The sequence below is a fragment of the Heterodontus francisci genome, chromosome 1 (assembly GCF_036365525.1).
Source record: "Heterodontus francisci isolate sHetFra1 chromosome 1, sHetFra1.hap1, whole genome shotgun sequence".
NCBI classification, from domain to species: domain Eukaryota; kingdom Metazoa; phylum Chordata; class Chondrichthyes; order Heterodontiformes; family Heterodontidae; genus Heterodontus; species Heterodontus francisci.
The window spans coordinates 262,685,790-262,704,871 of NC_090371.1; positions in this window are offsets into that span (position 1 = coordinate 262,685,790).

Consider the following 19,082-nt stretch of genomic DNA (forward strand, 5'->3'; position numbering starts at 1 on the left):
GGCCCACCTGGATTTCCTAACCCCCATGAACGAGACAGTGCTGTCCATTATTGGAATGGCCACTGCTAAGGCTGTGGTCAGTGGTGAGGCTGAAACCATTGAAGATGTCAGTATCCTCCCACATAATCCTACTTCTCACATCCCACTTCCTCCACTTCCCACAATATCTTATGACTCCTCACCACAACCAACAGTTGTGCCATTCTCCTTTCAGATACACAGGAAGTGCAACCTGGTCAGGAAGTGGAGGAACAGCAAAAAGAGAGTGACGATGAGGACATAACATCACTTTTCTTCAAGCTCGCACTTAACAACTCGGAACCTGACACTTTGTGTATCTTAGAGGACAGATTAGAGGTAGGATTTGCATGTGGCAAGACACTGGTCACCAGTGGGCTGCAAAGAACTAGCATGGTACAGGTGGCAGCTGACTCAGATGAGGACTTTGATTGGGCAGCCTATCAAAGAACACTTCTGGGTAATCTCAACAAAATGCTTGGTGCATTGGGAAGCCTGCCAGAAAGCCTGTCTTCAATGTCAAGGAGCATGGAGGTTCTGGCACCAACTTGGCTCAAAGATTTGTGCAGAGCTTGAAGCCCATCCTCTCCAGTGTGAAAGTGGTTGCCAACACCATCAACACACAGGTGGACCCAACCGTGTAGCATCTGATGGCTGATGTCTCAGTTTCTATTGCAGCACAAGAAGCTTCCACCAGAAGCCCAAGTGCTGCAGTGGAAGCTCAGATCTGAAGTCATGCAAGATCAGCTTGCTGCCATGCAAGCTCAGACTTCTGCCTTCATGGCTGCGAGTACCATTATTGAAAGGAAATTGCCAGGTGTCACAGCAGTCCAGCAATCAGTCCTCCAACAAATTACTAAGATTGCTGAGGTACTGCCCTGGAAGTGGATTCATGGAGCACAAACCTGCTGTCCTCTCTCAGGATGACAGCATTCCAACTCACACCCCGACAACCTCACCTGTACCTTTGTTGTTGCCTTTGAGCCAGCTAGCCCAGACTGTTCTGCTCATGCCAAGATGATGCAGTCTGAAGCCAAGCCTCCTAGGGCCAGAGCTACTCAAGGTTGTCTTCCAAGGCCATCTGCAGTCTCCTTCATGGAAAACCAACAACTTTCCACCATGCATGCTCAAGCTACTGGGTAGCACTGCATAGGAGCACGAGGACAAGCTGACCAGCTTGCCAGCTCCCTTCTCATCTTCCTGTTTCTTTTCCCTCTCTTTATCTTCATCCTCCTTCACCTCTTCCTCACCATTCTCCTGTTCCTCAGCTGCTCACCTGATAGATGGTGGCAAAAGCTTGTTCCCACATGATAGCAAGGTTATGCAGCATGCAGAAAAATCACAAATCTTGATACTAGCTCTGCCAAGTACTGCAGGGCTCCTCTAGAGTTCTCCAGGCAGTAGAAGCAGTGTTTCAGCGGGTGAGTGGTCTGCTCTATCACTTTCCTTGTAGCAGCATGTATGCTGCGCACATGTGCATCGATTGCACACCAGAGTCATGAGCCATGTTATCAGTGGAAAACCTTGCCATCTGGTAGACACCCTGTCATTTGCCATGGTGGCTGAAATGCAGTTGACTCAGCAGACTGCCACAGAATGAAGACATCATAACTGCTGCCAGGATATCGGGCATTGACCTGCATGATTCACTGCCAGTTGTGACACACCAGCTGCACATGGATGGAGTGGAGTCCCCTTCCCTTCCAGTACATGGCAGAGCTGATATGCGGTGCCACAAAACAAAGTGCATGCAGTCAATGGCACCCTACATCTGAGGATGCCTGTATGCCCTGACAAACCCTCTTACTCGCTCTACTTGCTTGTTTCTGGCAAGAGAGAATGAAATATAGTTGGATCTATTTGAATACAGAGCCTCAGTCACCTCCTTTATGCAACAGTGGGTGACAAACGAAGATGTTGAAAATATCTCCAGCTCCAGCCCGGAAAGAGCCAGACGTGTAAAAGTTCATTGCCATACTCACCTTCACAACAACTGGCAATGCGGTCCTTGCCCTACTTTGATGTTGGTGAGTGCAGCAGTTGGCAAATTTTAATAAGGACATCCTTAGAGAGGCACAGACATCTTACACATTGCTCCTTGCTGAGATTCAGGAAGGAGTATTACTTCCTAAACATCCTGGCGGATATGACCTCCTGCTAAAAGCCCTTCTCCCCTTCCTCCTCCTCCCTCTCTCTCAGCTTGTCCTGCTCTGCATGGTCTCTACTCATTCAACAAGCCATGCTGTATCCCAAGTGGAATGTCTACTGGTGCACCATTTCTGGGAGCAACAGATTTGTTCAGAAGCCTTGAAGTCAGCAAAAAGTCCTTCAGCACCTGCCACACCACTTCCTGTAGGCCGTCGCAACTTGAAGCCACTAAGGAAAACACAAAACACTTACAGAACTTTAGCAACAGTCAGAAGAAATCAACCAGTAACAAACCTCTAACTAGTTGATATAAGACCTAACCTTGTACCCTTAACAGGTTACTCTACGGTTCGAATACGAGAACTATGAGAAATAATGAAACTACATTTAAATCCCAAATTAAACACTAAAGTCATTACTAGGTTTGGGAGGAATACCAGTTAGCAAAACAGTACATCTATTAGCAATACATTACACCCATTAGTCACAAATACATTACAAGAAGTTATACATATAATCACCCAGTGAGCGGTCACCTCCCGTTGATCATACACCTCAGCAACTGATCAAGTTGCCTGGCTGCATCAACAAATCATTCTTTACAATGATCTTTGTACTCTTCTTTGTTCCATTGACAGGATCGTACTGTTCTATCAAAATTCACCTTAAGCTATAGTTGCCAAATGGGGCGTCTAATTCTTTGTGCAAACCAGAGGGTTAAATCCTGCCTTGAAACTGTCCATCTTAAACCATTTTTTTCAGTAAAACTCCTTTGTGCAATTTACTGCTGCGCATTCCATAAGAAGAAAAACCCTGACCTCATCAATCAATGTCAGCTTGTGTAATCTTCTCACAGCTTTCAAATAAACTTCCTAACACTTAAGTAGCTGAATTTCTGTGGTTGGGTTTTATAACACCAGTACCCCCATCCACTCACCTCCTGCGTCCACTACAACAGACATTGAGCTAGATTTTATAGGGGCCTTGACTTCGGGATCCGTGGTGGGCGAGGCATGAAAATTGCCCTGGATGAGACCCGCCACAGACCTCGACACCGGCAGGGCCTGGCCTAAGCCTGCTGGTGGCGGCGAGGCCTCCGCTCGGCAACAGGACCACAATAAGTATATTCAAATTAATTAAACTAAGACAGTTACATATAATCACTCGCGATCTTGAAGGCCTGCTGCGATCTTCATCCTGGCAGCCGGCACTGATGCGCCTTTAGATCTCTGTCCAGGGAAATGAGGCACAACGCCTGTGGGGATGGAGGGAGAAGGTAAGTTTATCAGCACGGGAGGGGGGAGCAAGGTCAAACTTACTTGGTTGGTCTAGGGGGTGATGTGAAGGCGAAAGATTCTGAACTTTGCAGGGGGGAAAGATCATATAATCAAGGTAAGTATTTCAGGCTGGGGGGAAGAGCAGGAATGAAATGTAATATTACTGGGGTGGGTGGGAGAGGGGATGGGAATATTTCTGCAATTATTTTAAAAACGTTCACATGCACTGTCCCTTTAATAATGTGAACTGTCAGTAAGGGGTCTAAGCCCTTTAAAAATGGTGCCGGCGCCTGCGCAGTGGCACCAGACGCCATTGCCCGGGACAGCTCACCAGCCCCCTCCACATCATCGGCGGTGAGGGTGGTCCGCCCCGGCCATGTTAATGAGCCGCCGCGTATATGATCGCGGTGGCTCCGTGGAAGGAAACTCGCACATGCAGGCCGCCATTTTTTATAGCTGCCGCCATACTCGGTGGCGGCGGCAACATAGAATCTAGCCCATTGTGTCTCTGTGATCTTTCTGTTCAGTTTCATTTCTTAACATACACATTGAAACATAAAGTTTCACTAAAGTTCTAACTTTGCATCAAAGCAAAACACACTTTGATGTATGGCTGTCTGTTGGTTTCAGCCCTGTTTTATGACCCATGGCTACTGGTTAAACATTCCATGGCTTCGAAAGTGTTGTCTGCCATCACAATCCAAAGGCTTTGTTTATCTCTGGAAAAGCAACCTGCAGCTTTTGGCAGGTGACTTTACTTTCGAAAAGCCTTTTGGCCTTCGCAATCCATGCTGGTAGATTTGGTTAATTTCTGTACAACTGCCTGTAGCAAACAGAATTTTGTATTTCGTTTAAACTTTCAATTCTTCCCTGGGTTGAATAGCTTTCACCAATCTCAACCACAAATTTCACTTAAAGTACCATCAAGTTAGTCAAGGATATTACAGCTTCTTGCATTGATGATCCCTTTAAATAGTGCTGGTGTCCTCACTTTTGCTTAATGTGTGTTCAGCTGTGGGAACGTAAGAGAGGACACTGGCTGGAGTGTTGAGCTGAAGGACATCATGACCTGATTGCTCTGCATACTTCCGGCCTTTACCGAGATGGTGACTGCTGCAAAAAAATTTTTGTGCCTGAACAGCTTCCATGGTGGTCAAAAACAGGTGCGACCAAGCCCAATTTTCCACCCATTGGATTGACTCTTTTCTCCCAAAAACAGTTGGTTTGGGGTTGAGTCAGAGGTTAAAATTCAAAAAATCTGAAACAGGAACCAAATCTACCTCAAACACTCCCACTTCTATTTTTAACTGAGGTGGTATGAGGGGCAGGGGACCAATCCACTTGCAAGAGGCAGCTTGGTCATTTAATTATTATAATGAGGCTGCAATGCCTTCATTTTAACAGTCATTCAATTTTTAACTTATGTCAGCTGGGTTTCACAGGCCTTGGGAAACCCAGTAAATGAAAAAAGGCTAAATTTATGAGATATGTGCCTTTACAGCACTGCGTGTGGGCCAAGAGGGGAAAGAGTGTTTCCTCCAGGCCCAACAAGCTACCCAGTAAACCCACACCCACCATCCCCTCAACAATCTTCTGCTCCACCCTGTCTCACTATCAGATCCCCCTGTCCACCATCTGCCTCCCGACCACCATTGGAGTCCCCAACCACAAACTGCCCCCTGATCACTATAGGTAACCCTCCGACTATCATTTCCTTCCTTGAACCACTATTAGACCCCTCCACCACCATCAGACCACTCTCACAACCACCATCAGACCCCCTCCTGTGATCGGTTATCCTCTCCCCAATCAGATGCCCTCATGATCAGGCCGTCCAACCACCCCCACCGCCCCTCCCCCACTCCGTGACTGGAACCTTCCCCCACAGCCTGGTGATCTCTCCCACTCCACTACGAGACCTACTTGCTCTCATGCTGGATCAGCTGTGGCCTAGTGCTGTAGGATTTCCCGGCCAACAAACAGACAGCCTGTCAATCAGGTCAGAAACCTACAAAACAAAAAATTAAAGATGTCTTGCAGTTTTGCCAGGTTTTCTAACCTCAAACTAGCCCCACCCCCACATCTCCTTCCCCACCTCCAAACTAAAATCCAGACCATTATTAAAAATATTAGGCTGTTATATATAGGGAGCCAAAGCTTAGATTTTCTCTACGGGTGTCAGTTGACACCCAAATGGTGTGAAACTGGTTTGCAACTAACACTAATGGAAGATAACAATTTTTACATTGTGTCGACATTAGGTGGGTAGTCAGATCGTGCTCTTGGTGAGAGGCCTGAACTATTTTGATGGCTAAGATGCGAGAGCTGAACAAGTATACTGATCAGGGGTGGGGACGGGAAATCTGGGGTGGCTGCTCCGTAGAGACAAGCTGAAAGTTGGTTGTGAAGGGGAAGGGAGGCAATCTTGGAGGTGCAGCGGATGGAGTGCGGGTGTGACATGTTCCTCCAATCTCCAGAAAAATCAGTGAAAGAAACAGAAACTTTCCTAGTTTTGGAGTGGTCCCTTTTGGGACCATTAGTTAAACTGCTCTTCACCGAGTACCAATGAGTGTCTGGGCTAACCATGTAAGGCCCAAACAAAATGGTGGACAGTGTATTAGGAGCAGGATTGGGGTTCTTGAAGTTTTATCCCTGGGTCATTGGGATTTTATCTCTGGGTTATTGAGGGTTTTATCCCGGGGTTATTGAGGGTTTTATCCCTGGGTTATTGGGATTTTATCCCTGGGTTATTGGGGGTTTTATCCCCTGGGTTATTGAGGCTTCATCCTTGGATTGTTGAGTTTTTTTGTCTCTGGCTAATTGGGGATTCTGTCCCTGGGTTTTTGGGGCCTCTATCCCTGTGTCATTGGGGGTTTTTATCCCTAGGGGTTAGTGGGGGTTACTGGGAGTCCTGGCATTTAGACACATGACATGCAAGCCCACTAGTGTGTGGTTCCACCCTGGTGCCAAGAAACAGACCCCCAGCTATGGGTAAATAGTCTCACTACCTTGTGGGTGTCTTGAGAGTGAAGAAGGCTTAGGGAATAAGCCCTCACAGAAAATACAGTGGAGTCTCGTAGGTGGTTACCTGTTACTTATCAGGCAGTTTTCTGGAAACTCCTGAGTAGAGCTGGCACCAAACAGTACTGTTTTATTTTCCTTTCCTTTGTACAATCCTAGCAATGTTGATGGGGAGTCCTGATGCTTCGGCAACTCACGATCTCCATATTATTTTCCCAGACCTGCACCCAGGAGAGGACACTCCAGCTTCATCGTTAAATGTTGGCACAACACGGGAAGCAACAGTTACCAGTTATAAGCTCTCGCTCGATTGGCATAAAGTCAGAGCACCAGGTGTTACTTCCGATGTTGGGAGAGGTCATCGCGTCTCATTGGATAGCTACTGCCTGTCCCAAGCTGGGTAGCCCCCAGTCAGTGAGGTGCTGTCCCACCACCACCTCCTTGCTTCAATGGGTGCTTGGAGCTTAGAGAGTCATCTCTTGACAGGCGAGTCGAAAATTTATGCACCAGGCAAGACAAACTTAACAAAGAAGTTATCAGAGCTTCGCATCCCAAGCTTGAACGTAAGGACCAGGTGCCGTAGCTTTACTGACAACCTTCTGCAGGTTGATGACGCACACAAGACAGTTGTGATCGACAAAGAACTTAGAAGGCTCAATGTCAACATTGCCGCACTGCAAGAAACTAGGCTCACTCAAAGTGGTTCCCTTAAAGAGAAATACTACACATTCTTCTGGCAGGGGAACAGCCAAGAGGTAACAAATGAGCATTGAGTGGGTTTATCAATAAAAACCACGCTGCTTATGATGATTGAACCCCAAAAAAGGCATAGAGAGACTTCTTAGTCTTTTCTTGTTAACAAGCGCAGGCCCAGTTAATCTCATGTGCATCTATGCCTTGACACTCACCTCCACCTCAGATGTCAGGCATCACTTCTATGAGACACTTGACACTGCCATCAGCAGAATTCCCAGCAGTGAGGGGCTATACCTTCTAGGGGACTTCAACGCAAGGGTGAGTACTGACTACACAGCATGGCCAATGTGCATAGGGCACTAGGGGATTGGCAAGTTGAACAAAAATGAACAGAGGTTGCTGGAGCTATGCTGTCACCATGGACTCTGTGTGACAAACAGCTACTTCTAGGTCAAGCCGTGCCACAAGGTGTCCTGGCGACATCCCAGATTATACCACTGGCACCAGCTAGACCTTATCATCACCAGAAGTAACATCCTCAACATGGTGTCATCACTCATAGCTATCACAGCATTGACTGTGACACTGACAACTCCCTGGTGTTTGGTAAAGTCAGGCTTCAGCCAACACAACTACACCATTCCAAGAAGAAAGGTCATCCTCGGATCAAAGCATGCCACACCACTGACCCAGAAAGGACCCAAAAGTTTCTCAACATCCTCGATCCGGCTTTTTTGGATAACAATGCCCAAGGCCAGAGTGCAGTGTCAAAATGGGATCATCTGCACATCACCATCTATAACTCTGCGTTCACTGCATATGGGAAAAGAGATTGGAGGAATGCTGACTGGTTTGAGGCTTATTGAACTGAAATTGAGCCAGTTACTGCAACTAAGAGGAGAGTCCTCATGAACTACAAGCAAATTCCCAGTAAACAAAACCTAGATGCTCTCAGAGCTGCCAGCAACAAGTCTCAAAAGACTGCTCGGCACTGCCGCAATCAATACCGGTGGAAGCTCTGCAACAGCATACAATCTGCTGCTAAATCCAAGGATGCTAGAGGGATATATGAAGAATTAAGAAAGCAATGGGCCCAATCAGATCCCATGAAGACAAAGACGGGGTGATCATTACTGAACATATCAAGCAGTTGGAAAAGTGGGTCGCGCAGTACCTCGTACTCTACGCAATGGTGAACGTTGTCACTGAAGTAGCTCTCAGTGCCATTTCCGACTTCCCTGTTCTGGAGAAGTTGGATAGCGAGGAGAACATAGTAGAGTTCAGCGAGGACAACATAGTAGAGTTCAGCGAGGACAACATAGTAGAGTTCAACAAGGCCATCGACTGTCCTGCTGGTGGCAAAGCCCCAGGGAATTATGGTATTCCACCTAGAATTATCAAAAGTGGAAAATTGACACTGCTGCAATTGGAAAAAGAAGCAATTGTGACATGAGAAAAGACCTGGAATGCATTGCCTGAGAGTGTGGTGGAGGCAGGTTCAATCGAGGCAGTCAAGAGGGAATTGGATTATTATCTGAAAAGGAAGAATGTGCAGGGCTACGGGGAGAAGGCAGGGGAATGGCAATAGGTAAATTGCTCCTTTGGAAAGCCAGTGCAGATATGATGGGCCGAATGACCTCCTTCTGTGCTGTAAAAATTCTGTGGTTCTGTGATTCTGTGCAGCATCGCCATGAACTCTTGCATCTCTATTGGAAGGAAAGATCTGTATCTCAAAACATGCGTGATGTAAACATAGTCACCTTGTACAAAAATAAGGGGGGATCGCAGTGACTGCAGCAATTACCGAGGCATCTCCTTGCTAAGTGTTGTGGCGAAGGTCTTTGCTCGCGTTGCTGACAAGATTGCAGACCCTGGTCTCACGCATCTATCCTGAGTCTCAGTGCGGCTTCAGAGCTGGCAGATCGACAGTCAATGTGATTTTCTCACTTTGGCAGTTACAGGAGATGTGCCGTGAACAGTGCAGACCCACTCTACACTGGCTTCATAGAGCTCACCAAGGCCTTCGATCTTGTCAGCAGAGACAGACTCTTCAAACTGCTACAGAAAGTAGGCTGCTCTCTTGGATTTTTGGGCATCATCTCTTCTTTCTGTGAGAACATGCACAGTTCCATTAGTTACGATGAAGCAATATCAGACACTTTCAAGATCAGCAGTGGGGTAAAGCAGGGCTGCATCCTGGCACCAACTCTCTGGCAAATTCTTCTCCATGCTGCTATTATATGCTTTCGGCGACTCAAATGGGATGTCTGTCTGCATAGCAGAACTGACGGCAAGCTATTCAACTTGGCAAGACTGCGTGCTAAGACCAAAGTGCATAAAGTCCTAGTCTGTGAGTTGCTGTTTGCTAATGTTGGCATCCCATAATGAAATTCACTTACAGCAGCTTATAGATCAGTTCCCCTGGGCCTGCAAGGAGTTTGGATTTACAACCAGCATCATGAAGACCAAAGTATGGGCCAGGACGTACAGACTCCACCTTCCATCAGCATTGACAACCACACTCTGGAGGTCGCGACAGTTCACATACCTTGGATCAGCAATCACCAGCAACCTCTCCCTTGATGCCAAAATCAGCACCAGGATTGCCAAGGCCGCAGCTGTCATGTCAAAGTTGAGTTGCACCAGCAGCAAACTAACTGAAAGCACAAAGATCGGCATGGACCAGGCTTGTGTTCTCAGCACCCTCCTTTACAGTAGTGAAGCATGGACAACTTATGTAAGTTAGGAACAGCTTCCACCTCTGCTGCCTCAGACAGATATTGGGCATCTCCTAGCAGGACAGAGCACCGAATACAGAAGTACACCAGAGCGCAGGGATCCCCAGCATGTTTGCCCTCTTGAGTCAGCGGCGACTCCGTTGGCTGGCTCTTGTGCACTGAATGGATGATGGCTGTATCTCCAAAGACATGTTCTATGGCGAGCTTGCTATTTACGTGAGACCAACAGGTCAGCCACATCTGCGAGACAGGATGTCTGCAAGAGAGACCTCAAGTTGACTGGGATCAGAGTCGATGCATGGGTTTTCCTTTCTGCTGACTGGAGTTCCTGGAGAATGGCAGTCAGGATGGGTTTGGAAAAAGCAGAGGACAAAAGAAACGACCAAATGGCAGAAAAGAGAGCCCGGCAGAAGGAAAAATCATCGGTTCAACCACGGGCCAATGATATTCATCTGTGCCAGCTGTGGAAGGGATTGTGACACATGAGTCGGCCTCTATGGCCAAGCAGATGATGTTCAACTAAGAAGTGACATACTCCCTGGGCACAGTCCATCATCTTCTGAGACGGACGTAAGCCTACTACCAATTGGGGCAGCTGTCCTGCTATCTTTGGAGTTCTATTGTCCTATTTCTGCCTGAAAGGATTACATTCAATGTCACTGACTAATGAGTAGATGAATAATAATGTAAAAGAAGTGACTGAATGGCTGATGAGATAAGGAAAGATTCAGAAGTTTAGGGCAGTGAGACCAATTCTGGGGCTATAGTAGCCAATACAAGATTGAAGAGCTTCACCAGAACAGGTCTGGAACTAGTTTCTAAAGTGGGAGTGTAAATGGTGCTGTTGGGAAAGGTTTAAGTTAAAATGGCAGGGATGAAAAAATAAACAAGTTGAGGAAGCAGCAAACAGGGCAAGGGGTATGGGAAACAGGCGATAAAAAACAATAATTAATAAAGAACAGATCAGAAAAAGAGGCATTAAAAAAGTAATCTTGTCAAGCAGACAGAGGCAGATTTAAATCATAAAGGAAGAAAGAATGGCTTGCATTTATAGAGTGTCATTCATGACCCCAGGATGTCCCAAAGCTCCTTAGAATCAATTATATACTCTTGAAGTGTAGTCACTGTTGTAAAGTAGGAATGTATGTAATTGCAGAAAGTATTGTAAATAAAGCTGGAGAGCTAGAAGCACAATTTGGTTTGGAAGGATATGGTATCTTAACATGGCAGAGATGTGACTTTGGCTCAGGCACTAATGGGAGCTAAATATTTCCCATTAGAAAATATTCAGGATGAATTGAGAAGCAAAAATGGAACACTGGCAGTGTTAATTGAAGATTTTGTTGCAGCACCAGAATGTAAGCAATAGTGCAATTAAAGCTAAGGAATAAGAAAGGAACTGTTACTCCATTGGGGTTTATTAAAGACCATCAAACAGTGAAAAGGAGGTGGGGGAAGAGATATACAGAAAAATTTAGAGAACATTTCAGAAATACAGGATCATCGTAATATGTAATCTTAACCATCCAAAGATAGACTGGGTTTTAAGTAAGGGGAAAAGAAGGGAAGGAGTTTCTACAGTATTTTCAGGTCTGTTAGATACTATGAGGCTTGGTTGTGGAGGATGGAAAAGGAGGGGCTATGGAATTTCAGGATTATGTTTTGTTTGAAGTCCTGTCTTAAATGACTTAGGGGAGAAGGAAGGAGAGTATTCTGCCCATCCTCCCACAGATGTCAGCTGAGCAAACAACAAAGTTGCTGGCCTTCAATCTGAGGGGTGGGTATTCTTCAAGGTCCCCTGATCAAAGTGGCTGTCTAATGCTCTGACATCTGCCAGCAGATCAAGGCCGGTGCCTCTAAAACACACTTGCAGGGCTGATTTTTATTCTCGACAGTGGGCGAGAAAAATGGCGGCCCCCACGCGCGAGCCATACGCCGCCATGCCGCCACGATCTATCGTGCAGCGGCTCAAGACAATATGCCAGTCGGGTCCCCACCCCTAATCACATGGCTGGGGCGGGCTCTGCAACGCCGGCAATGGCGTCAGCTGCCTGTGCACAGGCACTGGCGCCATTTGTAAAGGGCAGCCAGACCTGCCGCTAAATTTAAATATTTAAACCCCCCCCCAGTACACCACAATAAAAAATATTGCCCACCAATAACACTTACAGATAATAGTTGCCCTCTTCCCCACCACCACCACCCCCACCACCCCCACCCCCACCCCCACCCCCACCCCCCGCCAAAAGGCTTACATGCAATTCTTGACCTTCCCTCCCCCCCAAAAAACTGTTCAAAGTGCAGAGGTTACTCCTTCGCCCTCTCCCCTACACTATTAATGCACATTTGACCCTGTATTCCCACCTGCCCCCCATTACATTGAAAATTCTCAGTACCCACCTTTCCCGCCTCAGTTGTACCAGCTTTCCTTGGATAGGGAAGTGAAAGCGTGTGAGTACCGGCCGTCGCTTGGAAGATCCCAGGCAGCAGGTAACATCGCTGACAATTTTATTAATGTATTCTTTTAATTTTCTTAATTTACATATTCAAAGTCGGGTCCCGTTGCCCAGTGGCAGGAGAGCTGCCACGGAGCCTTGCCGCCACCGGGAAGATTGGATCCAGCACTCTCGGCGTTGGGCTCCGTGGCAGGCCACTACTGGTACAATCTTCCAGCCCCCCTCCCCTGCCACAGATCCCGACAACGGGACCTCAGTAAAATCCAGCCCGCAATTGTGGCCACCCCACCCACTAACATCGAAACGACTTGATCCCCAAGAATTGGGACGACATTTGCGTTCAGCTCTCATAGGCAATCGGGTATTCAGCTCTGCCTCACTTCAAATGGTGGAGCAGGACTGCCAGAATCTTGATTCCTGTGGTTCCGTCAATAAAGGAAGGAGGCAGTCCTGGACCTAGTTCTAGGAAATGAAGTCAGTAAGGGCAGGGGAATGACACAAAAGCAATGACCATAAAAATCGTTAGGTTTGTTATAGCAATTAAAAGGGTGAGAAAACAGTCAAAAATAAATGTACTTGGAAAAAAAAGTGAAATTTTAATATGATTTTACAAAAAGGATTTCACCCAGAGAAATGGGAAAGAAAAATTGATAGATTTGACTGTGTAACTAACAATGGAAGGGGTTGTTTAGTTCAGATGGCTAGAATATGGTGTGAAATAACGCCAACAGCGTTCTGTCCCTCTAATGGCTGAGGTAATTCTTGGTCCTGCTTCCTAGCCTTGTCCCATGGTTAGGGCCCTATGAAATTCATTGCCATGAAAAATATGTTACAGACCGTGAAATCTTGGATCCTCCATGAAATGGACCATTTTGCGAGCTTTGTGCGTTTTATTAATTGACACAAGACTCACCTTGCTGACTGATAGGTGAGAGAGAGCTTCCTGTGCAGTTTTGAGAGAAGCAGTCTCAAGTGTTAGCAGACAAGTGAGAATGCCAGAATGAGCAAATCAAAAATGGCCACAATCCAATTACTGCAACATATCAAGTGAAAGAATTTGGAAGCCAAATTCTGGTATACTGATTTCAGTGAGTAAAGAATGTGACCTGTTTATAGTTAGCTTTTTACAATAGTTTTTCAGTATACAATAAATGCCATTTGAAACTAGAAACCTCCCTTCTCTTTTTGTTTTAAATAGATCATTTTCATGGTTTGCTGTGATACTGTGAAATTTACAATTTAAATACGTGAAATTGTGAAATTCACGATTCTCAAAAATTCATGCCTTCATTGAAATAAACCGCATTAATGTAACAGTATAATAAGCACCCAAGTGAATCTTTTGTGGCAATTAGGCCTTTTCCCTGTACATTTTCTATTACTTCAAGTGGTGCTTCCCCTGTGGCTTCAGCAGAGCTAGAGACAGGCTGCTCATTTTCCTGCTCTAACACATGAGATGCCTGTGGTGGATGCCCTCTGGGTTTTGGAGCCTGTGAGGACCCCACCAAAGACTACCCACCTGCACATGTGCAGGGGAATTATCAGTCATGGGGACAGGATGAAGCGTGTGCTGTTCTGTCAGAGGCGGCGAGGGCAAGGGCCGCAAAATGGGATCAGCTTCAGAAGAGCCCCCACTGCCATCAGCCCTTTCTCCATCTTCCCTCTTTGGGCACACCTGCATTTCCCTGCTAACCAAGAGCGGGAGATTACTTGGTTACATTTGAGTGTGGCATTCAGCCACCAAGGCAATTCTTTGGTTGATGCTTTGCAAAGTGGTAGTCAGAGGATGGAATGTAATTCCCCCTTTGGATGTGGCTTGGAGGCGGCTGCAGAATCTGGAGGGAAGGTGGAGGTTGGAGTGCCCGTTACCTTCCCAATTCCTCCCAATTAAGTCAGGGCGGGAAAGATCAAGGAAAGCCTTCCTGCCCAGAGGCCAATTGAGACCTTTATGTGGACAATTAAGGGCCTCATCCTGCTGCCGCTGGCATTTAAGAAGCAGTGGTAGGGTGAAGGGCCCTCTGCCATGTGGGGAGTCCACCCAGTAAAACCAGGCAGCCTCTCCGTGGGCTGGTGGGGGTTGGGGGGATCCTCTTGTTTGGGCAATCTATGACACACAGCGGGCCCACGGTGGCAAATGCCACCACTCCGCCAACAACCCCCCTCCCCCACCCCCATCAACCCACACACCCCCCCCAACTCCTCGCTGGAGACTGCCTGAGTGGCCCTGGCGAGGCTGGCTCTCTTACTGCTCTCTGAGGCTCCGTGGCCACTCCTGGTCCTGGGCCTACTGCTGTCCCAGCAGGGGCCTTCACTCTTGGTAGTGTTGCTGGAACTACTGAGCTGTCAGCCCTCTGGCTGGCAGCTCGGAGGTGGAATCGCTGTCTGTAAAGGGGCAGGGACCCTGGGGCTGGGCAGCTAATTGCCTGAGTGCCATTAAATGCAGCCAGGGGTACCCCAAACAGCTGAGGCAGGGTTCCCCTCACCTTTCTGGCCTGGCATCGGGACCCCTGCTGACTGTATAGAATCCAGCCTAGAATGTGCAGGACATTAGTGTGAGCCAACATGCCTTTGGTGGCCTGCCATGTCTGACTCGCCATGAGGTTGACAACTCTTTCTGACAGATACACATATATTTCCCGTTGCTGCTCCACAAGTATCCATTTGGTGCATGACCCCTGAGGTTCAACATCTGTGTCCCGATAAGCAGAGCTTGAAGGGTCCTGTGCCCTTGGACAGAAAGTCTCCCCTGCTGTCTCTGTCTCCAGCACCTGCTCCTACTCACATATGATGTGCTCCTCACCATACACCACCCGAACTAACTGAGAATCTGGACCAACTGAGGTGTTGGTGGAGCATGCTGGTCCTCCTTTGAACTCATCTCTCATCTCCTGCGCTTGCTCCTACAATACAACTGTAGGAGATGAAGAACATGAGTTAGTGCTGAACCTAGCTGGAATAGGATTCCAAATTAGCATAGTGCATATCATGACATTTAATGTAGTGGTGACATTGATTCAACATGAGTGACAGTTAAGTGCCAAGTGACAGTGTGATAGCTAATGCTGTCGCCAGGTCTCTCCGTCAGCAGTGGCCTGTATTGCTGCCACCCTGTTGATCTCCAGGGCTTCCTCCTCCATAGATGCAGGGTGGCCGAGGCTGCAGCTCCACCCCAGGTCCTCTGCCTCTCCGTAAAGTCATGCGCTCACTTCTCCTGCAATGAGAAAAGACAGAGATTAGGGGCTGGATTTTATAAGCCCCCCGGCATTGGGGGTCATGGCGGGTGGGGCCCAGAAAATCCTTCTAGGAGAGGCCCGCCATAGGCCTCAATGCTGGGAAGGCCCCGCCCATTTTACCGATGGCGGTGAGGCCTCACGGTGGCCTCCCCACCGCATGGCAATGGAGATTTTATTTAAATATGTTAATTACATTAAAATGAATGACTAATGACTTACCTGGTTACGACGGCCTTCCCATGCTGATATTCTGGCTGGTTGCAGGAAGTCCCATGCCTTTGGATCTCCGTTTGGAGATTCAAGGCGTAACACTCTTGGGGAGGGGGGAGGAGTGAAATTTTCAGGGCGGTGGGGGGGGGGCAACAGCAAAAATGAACGCTATTGGTTGAGGGGATGGTGGGAAGGGGTTAAATGTCAAAGTACAGAAAGTTCGGGGGAAAAGGTCGGGATCGGGAATTTACATTTTTTGGGAGGAGAGGAAAAATAATTAACTGTTTATACATGAGGGGGGTTGGTGGGAGAGGGCATTGCAGATGTGAACACATTTTTATTTTAATTTTTAAACAAACCTATGCCTTTAAATATGGAAATTAAACTGAAGGGTTGGAAGCCCTTTAAAAACTGCACTGGCGCCTGCATGGGGGTGCTGGACATTGTTGTTGGGGACAAAGTGCCCACCCCCTCTCCGTCATCAGGGGCGCGCGTTCCACTCCCTCCATGTAGATGAGCCACCACATGAAATAACACGGTGGCTAAGCAGCACATGAGTTGTGCATGCGCCGCGCCTCTCGTCTTGCTGATCAGCAGTGAGTTTTCAAAATTCAGCCCGAGGAGTGAGGTTCATTGATTGCTGAGGATGGACGGTACACATTTGAGGAGGGCGACTGTGAGCAAGGGGAGGGAGAAGGCAAGAGGTTGCGCATGAATGCGATTGCTGTCTGTTGAGATGGAGATTTGAGGAGGAGACTGGAGGGAAAGGAATGCTTGTGACAGCAAGGTGTGTTGATCAAAGGAGTCCTGTGCTGAAGGCTGCTTGGGAGGTGAGGGAGTGATGGTTGCCAGCTGAGAGTTCCAGGACACTCACCTCGCCGGACCTCATGAGCTCATTGAGCCCTTTACTGCACTGGATCCAAGTCCTTGGCATCAGATTTCAGCTGCTCACCAATTTGAAGCCATGCTTGCTTGGTGAGGCTGGCTGGCCTTCTCCGGCCATTCTCCGAAATGTGGACTTCTCACCATGCACTCACTGTTTGCAACATGACCTCTCAGGATGAGTTTGTGAACCAGAGGTGGGGGCAGGGGTAGGTGAGGGGAGTGGCCGGGGGGGTGGGGTGGGGGGGGTGGTGGGGTGCAACCTTTTTACATCTTGTATCCATGCTCTTACTCTTTCCTCCCTTATACTGCCTGTTTTCTTCCAAACAGCGCTGCCATTGAGGGTCCTTTTAAATAGAAATCCTTTATTACTTCAGTAGGAACGTCATCCAGTGAGCCCTACTGATTGGACAGGAAAACTGGCTGATAATTGGCATTGCTCTGGGAAAGAGCAACCACTAGCACACAAATCAAGGAATAGGGTTCTCAACCCGGAAATGGTCTCACCTTTGCGGCAGGAACTAAATTGCTATGATTCGGCCTGTTCTTTCTCTGCTTACAGCAAGTACCCAGTATGTATAAAAATCCACTCAACCTTTGGGTGAAAGCATTGAAATACATTTAAGCACTTCTGTAAGCACTAGGCCAATAGTTACTACTATAGGTATCAACCGTTGTCAATATTTGTGTATTTTTATTTTAATTCCTGGATTGGGAGCATAGCAACACCGCATTTATATTCTTTACATGTGCACAAAGGCTTGCCAATGCTTCATTATACATCACTGCAATTTCAGCCAAACAACTAATTAGCACACGTTACAATAGAACACTATCTCACAAGGGAAGAACTAACAATGTTTGACATTAAACAACGATCGAAACTAGGAATTGAAGGTTTATGAAAATAAAACATTGATAATACCATTTTTTTGTTGGTTTCCAATTATGCTTTTCTATAACGAGAACAGAAAATGCTGGAAACACTCAGCATCTGCGGAGAGAGAGAAACAAGTGCAGGTCCCAACTCGGCACAGTGTCGGGTAAATCTCTTCACGGGGTGGCCAGATAGGCGGGAGGGGAGCCTCAAAGTCTGACTGAAGGGCTAGCCCCCTGGTCTGCTATTGGGAGGCCACCTCCAAGCAGCTGCCATGCTGCTGCCGCTATGGGGGAGCCACAGACCGACTGGCCCCCTCGACCCGGCCTTCTGCAAAATAGCTCAGGGAGGGCATGGTGCTGGTCAGCCTGCATGGAGGCCATCGGCATGAAATTACATGCTCACCCACCTCCATTCCTGCCCCAATATTGCAGAGAAAATATGGCCCAGAGTTAACGTTTCAGGTCAATGACCTGTCATCAGAACTGGAAAAAGTAGAGATGTCACATGTTTTAAGATGGTACAGAGGCAGGGAAAGTGGGGACTGGAGAAGAACAAAAACAAGGTCTGTGATAGGGTAGAAGGCAGGAGAGATTAAATGAGAACCATTGCAGTCCTTGTGGTCCTATGGTTATTTTCATATCTTCCCACTCTTCCCTTGGAGAATAATGTGAAGTATTGGAAGGATTTTCAGGCTGATAGACCATATCCATCTTTATACCAGCTGATAGGGTTAGTCATTGATATCAGGGAACTTTGATGGGCTCCCATAATTATTATAATGCCAACCCACAATTCAGAACCAGCGCTCCGTACTCTACTGTTTGAAATGGGGTTCAAACCGTCCACCTTCTGCCTCAGAGGCAGGTTACCACTAAGCCAAAAGCTCACTCCTTTTTGGTGACGGGGCTCCCACAGTGCGTACTAAGTAAGGAATTTCAAAATATTGACACAACGTTAATGAAGGTACAGTGCTATAGATGTTTGAGTCAGGATGCTATGTGACTTGTGTGAGGTATTGCATGTTTCACAAATGATATATTTGCAATTTTCTTTTTTAAGATTTTGTTTGGTCATTCATAATTAAACACTGTAAACTGGTGACCCTATGTCCTGATGTATGCTTTAACAAAATACTTCACAGATGGCAGTTGTTTTTGTTTCAACATCTGCAGACAAGAATCAGGATTCCAACAATGGTACTTGCTGTCTTGGTGTGGTGGATGTTATGCTGGCATTCTTCTCCCATCTTCCTGTAGACAGTTGACAACATTCTCCTGTGGACCCTCACCTCTTCCAGAAACACGTCCACTGGGTAATCAGTAAATCTGGGTGTTCTTCTATTTGCTGACACTCCTTCTGCCACCTTGCTGAGAATTGATAGCACCCTTTACCTGGCTAGTCTTTTAAAGCCCAGTGAACCACTTTGCATGGTTAACAAGGGCTCCCAAGGAAATTGCAATGGTTTAGTGTCAGTTTCACATTGGCATGTATTAGGACCATCCCACCATAAACTTGTTGATGTG